The following is a 14,803-nucleotide window of genomic DNA, read 5'->3' on the forward strand; positions in this document are numbered from 1 at the left end:
CCAATCCTGGGAATTCTCAGGTGCCAGTTGAAGAAGAGAAAAGTCTCAATACAAGTATTTGAAATGAACAGTGCTTTCCAGAGATGGAAAGAAGATAAAGTCCTGACCAAAGAAGAATGGCAGATTAAGTTGATGGGTTATGCCAAAATGGCAAAAATGACCGGAAGAATCAGAAATCAGGAAAACCAAAACTTTAATAAAGAATGGGGGAAATTTGTAATTTATCTTTAAAACCATTGTAAACCGTTACAATTGTCCATAGGATTGGAATAACACTTGTAGTTCAATGGTGAATTTTTGATATAGGTAAAGGGACCCCTGACCATTAGGTCCAGTCGTGACCGACTCTGGGGTTGCGTGCTCATCTCGCATTATTGGCCGAGGGAGCCGGCGTATAGCTTCCAGGTCATGTGGCCAGCATGACAAAGCCACTTCTGGCAAACCAGAGCAGCACATGGAAACGCCGTTTACCTTCCCGCTGTAGCGGTTCCTATTTATCTACTTGCATTTTGACGTGCTTTCGAACTGCTAGGTTGGCAGGAGCTGGGACCAAGCAACGGGAGCTCACCCCGTCACAGGGATTCGAACCGCCGACCTTCTGGTCAGCAAGCCCTAGGCTCAGTGGTTTAACCACATAACAGAGGTGTAAAAGATTTGGATAATTATAAAAGATGCAGAAGGAAACGATTAACAATAGGACCCACAAAGGGGAGGAGGGAAGTCCAGGAGATTCTATGGAATCTTGTCTTTATGTTGTACAGTGGTACCTCGACTTACGAACGACTCGACAACCGAATTTTTCGACTTACGAATGGGGATAATGGCCGCACCCTTACGAATGTCTTGACATCCGGAAACCGCATCTGGGGGGAAACCGCGGCGGTTTTAGATAGGGATTTTTCGACTTACGAATTTTTAGATAGGGTTGCTTCGACTTAACGAATTTTTTTGTTTCCAATGCATTCCTATGGGAAATCGCGTTTCCAATGGCGTTTTTCGACTTATGAATTTTTCGACTTATGGAGGTGCCTTCGGAATGGATTAAATTCTTAAATCGAGGCACCACCGTATGTTGGATATGTGATTGTAAAACTGTACAGTGGCCCCTCAACTTACGAACTTAATCCGTTCCGAATGCACATTTGTAGGTTGAGAAATTCGTAAGTCGAAAAGCGGATTCCCATAGGAAAAAAATATTCAGAAAAAATTGTAAGTTGAGAAAAACGCATTTAAAAGCGCCAACAGTTTCCATTCAGATGTAGAAAAATTCGTAAGCGTGCAGTCATTTGTCCTGTTGTAAGTCAAAAACATCGGATGTTGAGTAATTCGTAAGTCGAGGGACCACTGTAATTTGAAAAAAAACCAAATAAATATTTTTTTAAAAAAATGAAATGAACAGTGCCGTGTAGTTCTGGGTGTAAAACTAATATCTGTATTATGTAAGGAGTGACTGCTTCTGTGAAGCAGCTAACACCGTGCGCAGTGATGTATATGAAACTGATGTCTGAGCATGAGTTTCTTTTTGGGGATCAAATTGCATGTCAAGGTGCATTGCAAATATATCATAATCATAAGATATCATGTTCAGCCTTGAGCATTTGTTCCTGAAATGTCTGGTTTCTGCTCATAAAGTGTATACACTGAAAAGGATTCAGCATACTTTATGACTGACTCAGCATGCTTTACAGACCCAGCCAGTTTCAGTATTGTCCAAGCAATGTTACCCAGTTACTTTGTATGTCTCGCTCCACATGTTCTTCCAGGCATGACTACTTTGCCCGGTGGTTCAGGGGCTCAGGGAGCTGTGGGGAGGTGGGGCATCATCTCCTTGCAGAGCACTCACAAGATCTCACAGGACTGAGATTATTCCATGGGATCTCGCAAGAGTGGGGAAGGGCCCAGAGCCTTTAAAAGGCCTTGGCCCTGAGAGGTCAGGCCCTATAAGCTGCCCACCCACCCTTGGTGTTGGAACCTCACTGAGATACTTAAGGTTGCTGCTTGGCAGGTCCAGAAGGAATTTGCACCCTCTCAGCTCTCACCTGGGCTCATCCCTCTCTTCTCACACCCTCTCGCCCTGTGAGAACTTCCCTTACTTGCATCTCACACGGGGTCTTCAAATTGCCCTTCATCTGTGTACAGTTCTTACCAAAATACAATGGGAAAGAATCATAGGCCTAATATAATAATAAAAATAAACACCAAGACAGAGAAAGGGGGTGGCAGAGAGAGAACAGAAGGTTCATAATTTAAAATGATCTCCCAAACCAATATTTTGAAGTGATGTCTTTAAAGAAGTGCACAGGTTTCGTGTCGGGGACAAGAGTGGGTATGTTGACCCATGTGCATGTCAACATACACATGTAGAACTCTGCTACATGAGCAGGGATTCCAAGTCAATCAGGGTCATTGTCCTGCCCCGGCATAGAGGACCTCTGAACACATACCTAACTTACAGTTGGTGGTGGCTTTTGGTGTGTTCCATATTAATGCATTTCTTTCCAAGCAGGTGCATTGCCAGCAATGTTCCTCTAACCAGACATTGCCCCAGAGTGGTTGGGGCAACCCAGTCAAATGGGCAGGGTACAAATAATGAAATTAATATGTATTATTACTATTTGCTTATTTATTTTCTATTCCCCCTTTTTTGCTCGTCTTGTCCAGCTAAAGTTACCTGGTGCCTTCGCTGTAAAGAAGTTCAACATGATAACACCTGTGCGCATAGAGAACACACTTGCAAGGCAGGACCTTGGAAATTCTGCTACAGCCGGATGACTGTTACAAGTGAGTCTGGCTGTAAGCATGAGTACTCTTACACTGCAGGACATGTTCAGTCTCTCAGGAGGATATTGGCTTGCTGCTGAAGTGCTCCCATGCTTCAGCCTTTGGACATCTTATAGCCACTCTTTACTGGCCTGTACCAGTCAGTCTACCTCTGATTCCGCTGGTCATTGACTATGCACTTGGGGCTGGGGAGAGTATGGATCAGATGCTCAAAACTGAGATGTGCTAGAATGAGATGTGCTAGAAGCTGGTGGCTGAGCCGTAGTGCATCCTCAGTAAGAAGAGTGCAGAGACAAAGGCAGCAGAGATGGTTGTACTGCAACTGTACTTCAGCTTCTCAGGAATTGGTTAGCTAAGATTCCTGCATAACAGGGGGTTGGACTAGATTATCCTTTACAGTCCATTCCAAGTCTACAACTCTCTAGAATTCTATGATTCTAGGTTCACTGCTCTAGATATACACAGGATGAAAGAGTAAGAGTTTGGGCGGCAATGCACTTCTCATATAGAAATGTTAAGATGAACCTTGCTTAAAAAAACAAAACATTTTCACCGTAAGATCTGTCACATTTGTAAGTACCAAGCTCGTCTTTTCCAAAATCCATGGCATATAAAGAATGGTGTCTTGTTTTGTTCCCCAATAAGAGAAGCAACATCATGCTAGCCTTATATATACAGCTGGAGGCTAAATTCTGTTGTTAGTGGAGGCTAATTCATGTTATTATAGTTCAGGCAAGTAGTAAAACCTGAATGCACAGCATTCTACAACTTATGGCACCACTGAGCCTCTTGGGCTTGCCGATCGGAAGGTCGGCGGTTCAAATCCCCGCAATGGAGTGAGCTCCCGTTGCTCTGTCCCAGCTCCTGCCAACCTAGCAGTTCGAAAGCACACTAATGCAAGTAGATAAATAGGTACCGCTGTGGTGGGAAGGTAAACAACATTTCCGTACAGTCTGGCTTCCATCACGGTGTTCTGTTGCGCCAGAAGCAGTTTAGTCATGCTGGCCACATGACCCAGAAATCTGTCTGTGGACACACGCCGGCTTCCTCGGCCTGAAAGTAACATGAGCACAGCAACCCCATAGTCGCCTTTGACTGGACTTAACCATCATGGGGTCCTTTTACCTTACATCTTATAAAAGTGAAATCCATCAGGCTAATAGCATGAAACTTGCCATATAAGTTTCCTTAGTTTCCTTGTATGAGGAGTTCTATGTAAATGTCAAATTTCAAACCAATCTGATAAAAATCACACTGAAAGGTACTGAAAATTGACCACTTCGGTCACTCCAGTTACTAAGGAAGCATATTATATATTATTCAGGTTGGTGAAGTGCTGGTCAGCCATTCTTAAGATCCTCCTGTCCCACAAGTGACACTATTAAAATAGAATAGTGCATGATTGAAAGTAAAAGCAAATCTAAAATTTGGCCGGGACTGCAATGATGGCCAATGGAGCCTTTTATTGGGTTTCATGTATGATGGCCATTTCTGTGGTTATGAAATACCAGTGTGGTGTCATAGCTAGATGAAGGTTCGTCAACTTTGGGGGGCCCATGGGCACATTTGGAAACCTGAGAAACAGTCATGGGAGACGAAACCCCATAACCATGTATATACACATCTCCAATACAACCCCCCCCCCCAATACCACATAGGACATTGTGGTGCCATGGTTGTGGAAATGATCACCAACCTTTCGAGCCGACAAGTGCATTTGGAAACAAGAGACTCTCTCATGGGGGACCACTGACTTGTTTAAGATCACATATAAGAATTTTTTTTAAGTGCACAAGTGCCTTGGACAGAAGGAAATGCTAGATACAAGAGGGGATCCATCACAGGCAAAGCTTGGATGGGTTGAAACTGCCACATCCCATGTACAAATCCATTTAAAACAGGTTGTTCCTGCTTCTCTAGGCAAGAGGAGTCCACAGCACTGTACAGCTTTAACCCTCAAACATTCTTTGGAATCCCTAAAGAGGGCTTCAACCAATGAGGAGCAGCCGTGGCATCCCTTGTTCTTTCTTAAGCCTGCTGATGCTTACTAGAAACTGGGGGTGTAAGAAGACATCATTTCCCACTCTGCCCTGTATTCGCCACAAGCAACACTGTTTCCCTTCAGCTGAATTTCATCTCTGAGCAAAATTTGTGTTATGTGTTTCTTTGTCCACGGCAGCAAAATTATGTAGTTCTGTAACTTGCATAAGTTACACAAATGATATTGGCAATTTGTGTCATTCTATCCGATTCATTACGATGCAAAGGAAACACAATGCAAATGAGGTGGACGTAATCAATTATGTGCTGTTTGCAGACAGAAAGCAACAAAAATGAATATCAGTCATATTGACTGGTTTACTTCTGTTCTGGACATGGGGCTAGTAAGCAAACATCAGCAATTCCCATTCCCATTTTGTCTGACATTCCTCCTTCAGACTGGGGTCATTCCTTGGTCCTGAATGGGGTAACTGTGCCCCTGAAGGTGTGCAGCCTGGGACTTATTTTCAACTCACAACCCTCCATGGAGGCACAGGTCAATTCTGTGTCCAGGGCAGCTATCTACCAACTCCATCTGGTATGCAGGCTGAGACCCTACGTGCCCGCAGACTGTCTTGCCAGAGTAGTGCATGCTCTGGTTATCTCCCGCTTGGACTAGTGCAATGTGTTCCATGTGGGGCTACCTTTAAAGGTGACTTGGAAACTACAACTAATCCAGAATGCAGCCGCTAGAGTCTGGTGGCTGGGAGTGGCTGCCAGGACCATATAACACTGGTCGTGAAAGACCTACATTAGCTCCCATCATTTTTTGGAGCACAATTCAAATTGTTGGCACTGACCTTTAAAGCCCTAAATGGCCTCAGCCAAGTATACCTGAAGGAGCATCTCCACCCCTATCATTCAGCCCGGACACTGAGGTCAGCTCCGAGGGCCTTCTGGCGGTTCCCTCACTGCGAGAAGCCAAGTTACAGGGAACCAGGCAGAGGGCCTTCTCAGTAGTGACGCCCACCCTGTGGAACGCCCTCCCATCAAATGTCAAGGAAATACACAACAATCTGAGTATTATAAGACATCTGAAGGCAGCCCTGTCTCAGGAAATTTTTAATGTCTAAATTTTTACCATTTTTTATGTGCTGTAAGGTACCCAGAGTGGCTGGGGAAACCCAGCCTGATTGGTGGGGTATAAATAATAAAATGATGATGATGATGATGATGTGGGATACCATATGCTTATCATGGAGCTTGGATATATTTTCTCTTTCTTACTATCCCTTTCCAGATGGTGCTGTGATGCAAATGGACCGAGGCTGCAGCAAGGTATGCCGTAGCGTGAAGTTGAAGGGCAAGCTTTCCAGGGAAGATATGTGGTGTTGTAAGAAAGACCTTTGTAACAATCACAATTTGTGGATCTTTAGATATTAAGGATGAATTTGTGAGATCAGAGGAATGTTTGCCTTACCTGAAAATAAGCGTATTTTCATATGAGCACTCCTCAAGTGTTGGAAAGAACCTCTCTCTTGATGTCATTCTCTTGCTCATGCAGGGGTGGGGAAACTCAGGTCCAGGAACCAAATACAGCCCTTCCAGGCTCTTTATCTAGCGCTTGGGATTCTTCCAGATAATGGACCCCTTCCCAGACCACACCCCTTCTTCTGAGGTCCCACCCTCCTCTGTTCATCTTCCATACCCTCAATCGGTGGTTTTGCATGGCTGGAATGTGTCCTCACCATCTAATAATGCCTCTTGCTTGCCTAGATGGAGAGAGGTGTGTGTGACCTCCCAGTTTTTGTCAACTCCACTTTATTTATTGTGTTTCTGTCCCAAGTTCCTTCCAAGAACCCGTTTCCATGGATTAATATTAATTTGGCATTTGCAACATTTTATTACATCTTTCCCAAACTCATCACAGCCTCTTACATGAAATAATCTGCCACTTGCAGATTATATGGAGAATCATCAGGCAAGATGGAGACAAGTAATAGTTTTAAAGTGATGCAGTCGCCTATAATTTGCACCCAAACATGTCCCACTGTTGGCTCTGATCTTTGAGGGGGGGAAACACTGAAAGTTTGAGCGCTCTTCAAATATATCCTGATGTGTTCATGGAATCATTGAGGTAAAAGGAACTGCAAGTGCATTTTCAAAATGTATTTATCATAAATGCATGTTGTTCACACAAAGGAAAACAAATACAACATATGGATCTCCCTCCCTAGAGAAGACTGGCTGTCTCCTTGCTGTCCTCCTGCCGGCAGGGGAAGACTTTCTTGCTGCAACAGGCTTCTGAGAATCAATTGCTTTTAATAAAGGGCTGGTGTAGGGCTGATTTTATTGTAATTTTTGGTATGTTTTAAACAGATTTCATATACTCTAGTTAATTCAATGTTTAATTGTATTTTGATGATTGGTTTTTCTGCCTTTTTAGCAGTTTCTGTTTTTATCAGTAAGCCGCCATGAGTCCCATCAGGGAAAAGGGCAGGGTACGAAAATATTATTAATATTACTATTCATATTCAAATTAATAATAATACTACTTAAAACAATTATTATACTGAAAAAATGTTTTCAGTGCCCCTGAATGCTTATGTTTGGCGCACACAGTGACTATAAAGTTCCCATTTCATGCTGATTGGACAGCTCTAGGACACTGAAGAAGGGACCCAGCAGGGACCCTGTTGCAGAAATAGTAACTGGCCTTTGAGCTGCTATGACTCTGGGCAACTACGGTACATCTCTGGCTTCCATGAGCAGTCCAGGCTCAGGCTCCCTCCCAGGCATAGCTGCCAAGTCTCCCGTTTTCCCCGGGAAATCCCCGTTTTTCCAGCTGTTCCTAGCTGAAAAAACGGATTTTTTTTGTTTCCCCACGGTTTATTCTGGCGCGGCGGCCATTTTGGAACTGGGCAGAGCATGCTCAGAAGTGACTTTTGATGCTGCTCTGCCCAGTTCCAAAATGGCTGCAGTGTGACTTCTGGCGCGGCGGCCATTTTGGAACTGGGGAAAGCAGCATCAAAACTCTCTTCTGAGCCTGCTCCGCCCAGTTCCAAAATGGCGGCAGCGCTACTTCCAGTCTGCTATTTCCGGCCCGGTCCCTTATTTCTCTGACAGCAACTTGGCAGGTATGCTCCCAGGTCCCACCAAACAAGGTGGCCCTGCCTTCCTGCCACAGCTGATATCATCTACTGAATCCTTAAATACCGCAATCCCCTGACAGTTGGACCACCAGGCATGCTCTCACCACCATGGGCAGAAGGACAAACTGGCCTGACTGGGGTAGAAAAAGCAATCTGGCAACTGGTGCTGTTGCTACTGGCAGCACTATAGTCAAATATCTGTAACAGATTATGCATAATGCTATGGTGTTCTAAGATCAAAAATGTCACAGACTCAGGTTGTGCTTTCCTGATAAGATTTTAATGGGTCATAATTTCAGGTCTGGAATGAAAAATGAGTCCTTTCATGAAGAGATCACAAGTCCACTTAAAATGCATATCTGCCCACATTTCCAAGCCATTATACGAGGAACATAGCACAGGACGCTTGATTCCTTCTCCTGAGTCATCAGCTCAAGGGAGAAAACAAAACATATACAGAATGCAGCTTGTAAGCTTTTTATTCATTGTCTGCTGCTTTGTCCTGGGTGAGTATGAGAAAGTCTTAGCTGTGACGATAACTCAACTTATTCAGGACCCCTGTTTGAAAACTGCTGTGATATCTCATGTACTGAAACAAATCTTATCCCAGTTTTCAGTGGAGCTTTCGACTAAAAGCTTCTCTAAGCTAAGGGTGTCCGGTGCCATGTTTAGGGGTGCTTCCAAAACTGTCCACATTCAAAATTCCCTTCCAAGTTCCAAATAGCCTAGTCTTGTTTCTGCAATGATGTTTTAGGAATGATCTGTTGTGCTTTTTCTTTACACATATCTGGATTTTGTGCAGAGTGCTCTGCATACCAATCTGTTTCAGCCTTCTGTTCCTTGTGTTTATGTTTGTCATTCCCTTGCTTCCGTTTAAGGGTGGTTTTTTAGTTTGCTGTTGTTTTTTGTAACTGGATTTTTTTAAAAAAAGGAACTGGATTGTATTGCTTGTTCATTGTTCTTGCTGTGCATGCAGCATTAATTCTGATTGCAAATCTTTTGAAGACCACTCTGGTGGAAACATGGCATGGAAATGGAAATATATGTACTTGAATCAAATGCGACTTGTTACTACATTTTAGTGGCAGATGAAGAGAAACAGGAGCTCACTAGTGTAACTTTGCATTCAGATTAGAAGGTCTCAAGGTCCATCCATGGTATATCCATTGAAAAGGATCAGGTTGTTGTTGTTGTTGTTAATAATAATAATAATAATATATGTCTGAGCTACTATAGATGGATACATAAGTCTGACCTATTATAAAGCAGCTTCCAATGCGGCAAAGCCATCACTGAGCAGGCCACCCAATATGGGCTCCGGCTGAGACACCAGGGCTCAATGCTGCGTGCTGCTAGTCCTATAAGCACAAAGCTTAGTTAACTATTCCCATGTGAACTTGTGGCTCTCCCATAAGCAGTGCTATTTTTCTAGAAAAAGAAGTGCCAAAACTCAACATGAATGCCTCCCTTGTTCTCTTCTCTTACAATAGAAATGGTGCCTACCTGAGAGGTGCCAAAAATGAATTCCAGCTGGGGAAAAACCCTAATAATAATAATAATAATAATAATAATAATAATAATAATATATTTTAAATCCCACCTGTTTTGCTGGGTTTCCCCAGTCACTTGGAAGTCAAATGGAATCTGTTCCAGAAGTTCGTTCAACTTCCAAAACATTCGGAAACCAAAGCAAGGCTTCTGATTGGCTGCAGGAAGGTCCTGTAGCCAATCGGAAGCCCTGTTGGACGTTCAGGTTCCAAAGAAAGAACGTTCACAAACCGGAACACTCACTTCTGTGTTTGCGGTGTTCAGGAGCCGAAACGTCCGAGTTCCAGGGCGTTCGGGATCCAAGGTATGACTGTACATATATAGAAACACAACAAAGCACCAAACATTAAAAAACAAAATATCCTATATGAGCAACAAACAAACCAATAAATCAATAGAAACCAATAACAACAACAATAAACAGTTTACAGTTATACCCAAATTAAAATAACCGCCAATCCCAACTAAACATTTAACCAACATCAACCCGACAAAAACAGTGCAAAGGGGATGGTATCTGCAATATACAAAATACTACTCCAAAATCCCATGAGTCCCTTAGACACAATCAAAAGACAATGGGAAGACGACATAGGCTACGAGATTAACCCCACTCAATGCACCAGAATGTGGTCTAAACCCCTCTTTAAATCTATATCAACAAAAAGGAAAGAACTCACTCTGAAATTCACCTATAGGTGGTACCTAACACCAAGAAAACTAGCGCTAATACGCCCAGGAACCTCATCAAAATGCTGGAGAGGGTGCACCTTAACAGGCACATATTTCCACATGTGGTGGGAGTGCCCCAAAATCCAATTATCCTGGACATCAACCATACGGGAAATAAATAAAATAACCAAGCAAGCATTAGAAATGACCCCAGAATTGGCCTTACTAAACATTTCCCAAGACAATAACACCCAAGTACACTACAAAGAACTCATAACCCACTTATTCTCAGCAACCAGAAGCACCATAACCAGACACTGGAAAGTCCTGTCAGGAGTAAGCATGGACCAATGGTACCAAATAGTATGGGAAACAGCCCTGCTAGAAAAATGAACCAATAAGCTGAAACTGACATGGGGACAAATAGAAGAAGATGACTTCACCCCGGTATGGCTCCCCTTTATCACATACACAGCCCAACAAGACAATGACAAAAATCCACCAACAGCATACAAATCAATATGGCTAGCCTGATTCAAAACACCCACCCACCCCACTCACACACAAAACAAAGACCACCACAGCCAACCACAAATGAACAACCATATTCTAGGCCAACCCCAACCTCTCTCACCACCAAAGGAACACAGCAGAGAACCTGCACAAGCGAGGCAGGAAATATATATTAAGCAAAATAGAAATATCATCACCTGACCCCACCCATCTCCGGGCATCTACCTCTATCCCCCTCTTTCTTCCCAATGTCTCAACAAATGAAACCAATTTGTAAAAATGTTACGAGGGACATTGCATATATTTCTGTAAAGCAAGAAAATCTTTAATAAAAACAAAACAAAACACGAACCAAAGTTAAAACCTTTCAAAAGATTTTAAAACATAAGACCCTCTTGGCCTTGCTGCCCAGTGTAGTGGTGTTCAGCATTGAACCCTGGAAGATGTCGGTGAACCATCTCAAACATTGTCACTGGAGATGCTGGAGGTGTTCCCAGGCTGCTTTGTATTCTCTGCTACGGAGTGGAAACAAGGTCTACTGCAGCAGCCAGAACTCAGATACATACTGTAATTCTAAATCAGGGTGTGCAGCGTTGATATTCTTGTACGCCCCTATTCTCATCCCTTGGGCAAGGATACACGCAGTGTGTGTGTGTGGGGGGGGGGGTAACATGAAGGTGGTCACATTCATATAGGGGATTGTTTCTGATCCTTTCCCTGCAGCTGAAGCTCTCCGCTGTGAGGTCTGCACAAAATATAGAACTGCCCAAGGGTGTGCCGAAGGGTGGGGAACCTGCGTGGCTCCCCCTGGAGGGCACTGCATATATATCAAAAGAGTGAGTGGTAAGTATGTTCCAGAATGCTTCTTTGCTTGTTTATTTTATTTCAGCCATCTTGTATACTGCTTGATAGTAAGGGGGGGGGGAATCCAACAACTTCAAAGCATGAAGTTTTGCATCTACCTGTTTATATTCTGTGACCAAGCACATGTCTAAACTATGAAAGCACTTGTGCAGCTGCAGTCTGCAGGAATGAACCCTCCATTCTCCAGCTAGTGAGTAGAGGATTCAGTCCTATGAACTTCAGGGTGCTCCTTCATAAGTGCTTGCCAAGCAGCAACCAGCAGGGTTGAAACCCTCCTCCTCTCAGGAGAGGAGAAGAAGAAAATGATGATTTATTACATTTCTTTACCTCCCTTCATCCAATCACAGGTCGGTTTACAATATAAAAACACAAAATATATACCACAGTAACAAACAAAAACATTACCCACCTCCCACAGTTTAAAATGCCATAGATGGTTTAATTAGTCCAAGGCCTGGGAAACGTATTGTGAGCTAATGTAGATCTTTCAGGACCAGTGTTACATAGTCTCGGCAGCCACTCCCAGCCACCAGTCTAGCTACTGCATTCTGGATTAGTTGTAGTTTCCAAGTCACCTTCAAAGGTAGCCCCACATAGAGTGCATTGCACTAGTCCAAGCGGGAGATAACCAGAGCATACACCACTCTGGCGAGACAGTTTGCGGGCACGTAGGGTCTCAGCCTGCGTACCAGATGGAGCTGGTAGGCAGCTGCCCTGGACACAGAATTGACCTGCACCTCCATGGACAGCTGTGAGTCCAAAATGACTCCCAGGCTGCGCACCTGGTCCTTCAGGGGCACAGTTACCCCATTCAGGACCACGGAGTCCTCCACGCCGGCCTGCCTCCTGTCCCCCACAAACAGTACTTCTGTCTTTTCAGGATTCAACCTCAATCTGTTAGCTGCCATCCATCCTCCAACTGCCTTCGGACACTCACACAGGACATTCACCGCCTTCACTGGTTCTGATTTAAAAGAGAGGTAGAGCTGGGTATCATCTGCATACTGATGAACACCCAGCCCAAACTCCCTGATGATCTCTCCCAGTTACTTCATATAGATGTTAAAAAGCTTGGGGGAGAGGATGAAACCCAGAGGCACCCCACAAGTGAGAGCCCAGCGGTCTGAACACTTATCCCCCAACACCACTTTCTGGACACGGCCCAGGAGAAAGGAGCGGAACCACTATATAACAGTGCCCCTAGCTCGCAACTCCTCTAGACCAGGCATCCCCAAACTGCGGCCCTCCAGATGTTTTGGCCTACAACTCCCATGATCCCTAGCTAACAGAACCAGTGGTTGGGGAAGATGGGAATTGTAGTCCAAAACATCTGGAGGGCCGGAGTTTGGGGATGCCTGCTCTAGGCAGTCCAGAAGGATGTCATGGTCAATGGTGTCAAAAGCCACTGAGAGATCTAGCAGGACCAAGAAACAGCTTTCACCTTTGTCCCCAACCCGCTGGAGATCATTGACCAGTGCAACAAAGTCAGTTTCAGTCCCATGATGAGACCTGAATCCTGATTGGAAGGGATCCAAATGGCCTCTATCTTCCAGGCGTGCCTGGTATTGTAGAGCTTCTGGCTTTTAATTTGAAGGTTTTACATATCTGTAGCATATTTTAGTGGGCCAGGATCTATAAGAGCTGTCTTTTATTTGTATAAAGGTGTTTTCCATGTTTTTACTGGCTGTCTTTGTTGCAATTGGTGTTTGTGCCTATATTGCCTTTGAAAGTCACTTTGAGTCACTGTTGTGAGGTAAATGACTAGAAGAAGATGACAAGAACATCCATCAAGTTGTGTATCTAATCCATACTTTCCCTTTAATTCAGTGTTAATGAAAATCTGGGCAGGATCTTATGATTTCCATATACCAATGTGCTTGTTTTTAACCTCTCTAGAGAATAGTTATTCTTCCATAAGAAGATGCAGCAGGCCGGGTGATAAGTGCAATATCAGAGGAGTCACACTAAGTGGAGAACTTGTGGAAACTGTTTGCTGTAAGCGATCTGACCTTTGTTTACGTGATACTGAAGAAGGGAAATGAGTAGCACAGGGCTACTGCAGAGCGCTTGCCATAACCTAAGCCTCATATCCTCACTGTGCCACGCTGCTGAAACAGCTTCTTCATTTGCTGCTTGATGTTTTCTTTTATTGACAATTAAATGTCCCATGCTGGCTTCTGAAGCAGACTGTTAATAAACCGACCACTCTAGCAGATTTTGTGTTCAACTGAGACCTTTTATAGGCTGTTCACGCTCATGTAGTCTCTGGTTCTAATTATCATGGTTGTGGCTCAAGGTTCTCCGATTATTCAGCAACAGTTATTTGGGCGAGGAGAAGGCAAAATGGCACCAACTCTGTTTGTATGGTGTGGATCAGCCCAAAGTTGTTCAGAGAGAAATAGGACAACTCTTGTGTGCTCTGCCCCATCACTAGTCAGCCAAGCAAAGTCACTTTAGCCAAGCCACGCCCAGATCTTGTGAGTAGTCCGCAAGATCTTGCCAGAACCTGGAAGGCGCAACTGCTTCTCCTTGCTTCTCTGACACTGGTGGGGGGGGCAGGTGGGAGGAGAAGTGACATCAGTGAGAAGATCTTGTGAGAATTCCACAAGATGTTGTGAGAGCTGCATGAGATCTCATCAGATCTCGCAGCTGCCACCACTTCTCCTCACTTCTCTAGCGGTTGCAGGTGCCACAAGTTTCTTTCACGCTTTTGCCGCAAAAGACTAACAAGGCTACCCCTCTGGAAAACCATTAACTTTGAAAGGGAACACAAAGAGAAGGTAATTGATAGTGTAATATGGTGGCAAGGACCGTGGCAAAATGGTAACAACAAATACATAGAATGCTGCTGTAGCAAATTACATACAAATTCTTCGATTATTCAGCAGCAGTTATTTGGGTGAGGGGAAGGGAAGATGGCACCAACTCTTTATGTATGGTGCAGATCAGGTCAAAGTCGTTCAGAGTGAAACAGCCCCAGTTCTGTCACAGAGCAATGAACCTTCCCTCTGGCTGGAGTTGGATGGAGCAACGAGCAGATCCACAGGTAAGTCAGCCAGGGGGAGTTCATTGCAGGCCAGTGACTGAAAGTCACTCCAAAGGGAAGCCGGAATGAGGCTGCAAGAATCCAATAAGCAGAAGAATCAACAAAGAGATGGGAAAGTCTGCAAACTAGGAGTGCAGCTTGTGGGAGGGAGGGAAAAGAGACACAAGGAGGCTTGACAGGGAATCCCAAATAAAGGGTAGGAGTCACAAACGCAAAAAGAGTGCTGGCTTGCTGGCCTAGAAGTATT

General features: G+C 44.2%; 1 long non-coding RNA gene across 1 annotated transcript; it reads left to right on the plus strand.

Annotated features, from left to right (window-relative positions):
* Window positions 1-11,368: 11,368 nt before the first annotated feature.
* LOC148683494 (uncharacterized) lies at window positions 11,369-13,720 on the plus strand. Its single transcript, XR_015947049.1, has 2 exons — window positions 11,369-11,489; window positions 13,407-13,720. It is a non-coding gene; the product is annotated as an uncharacterized LOC148683494 (long non-coding RNA).
* The last annotated feature ends 1,083 nt before the right edge of the window (window positions 13,721-14,803 follow it).

This window comes from Zootoca vivipara, chromosome 14 (genome assembly GCF_965207765.1).
Source record: "Zootoca vivipara chromosome 14, rZooViv2.hap1.1, whole genome shotgun sequence".
NCBI classification, from domain to species: domain Eukaryota; kingdom Metazoa; phylum Chordata; class Lepidosauria; order Squamata; family Lacertidae; genus Zootoca; species Zootoca vivipara.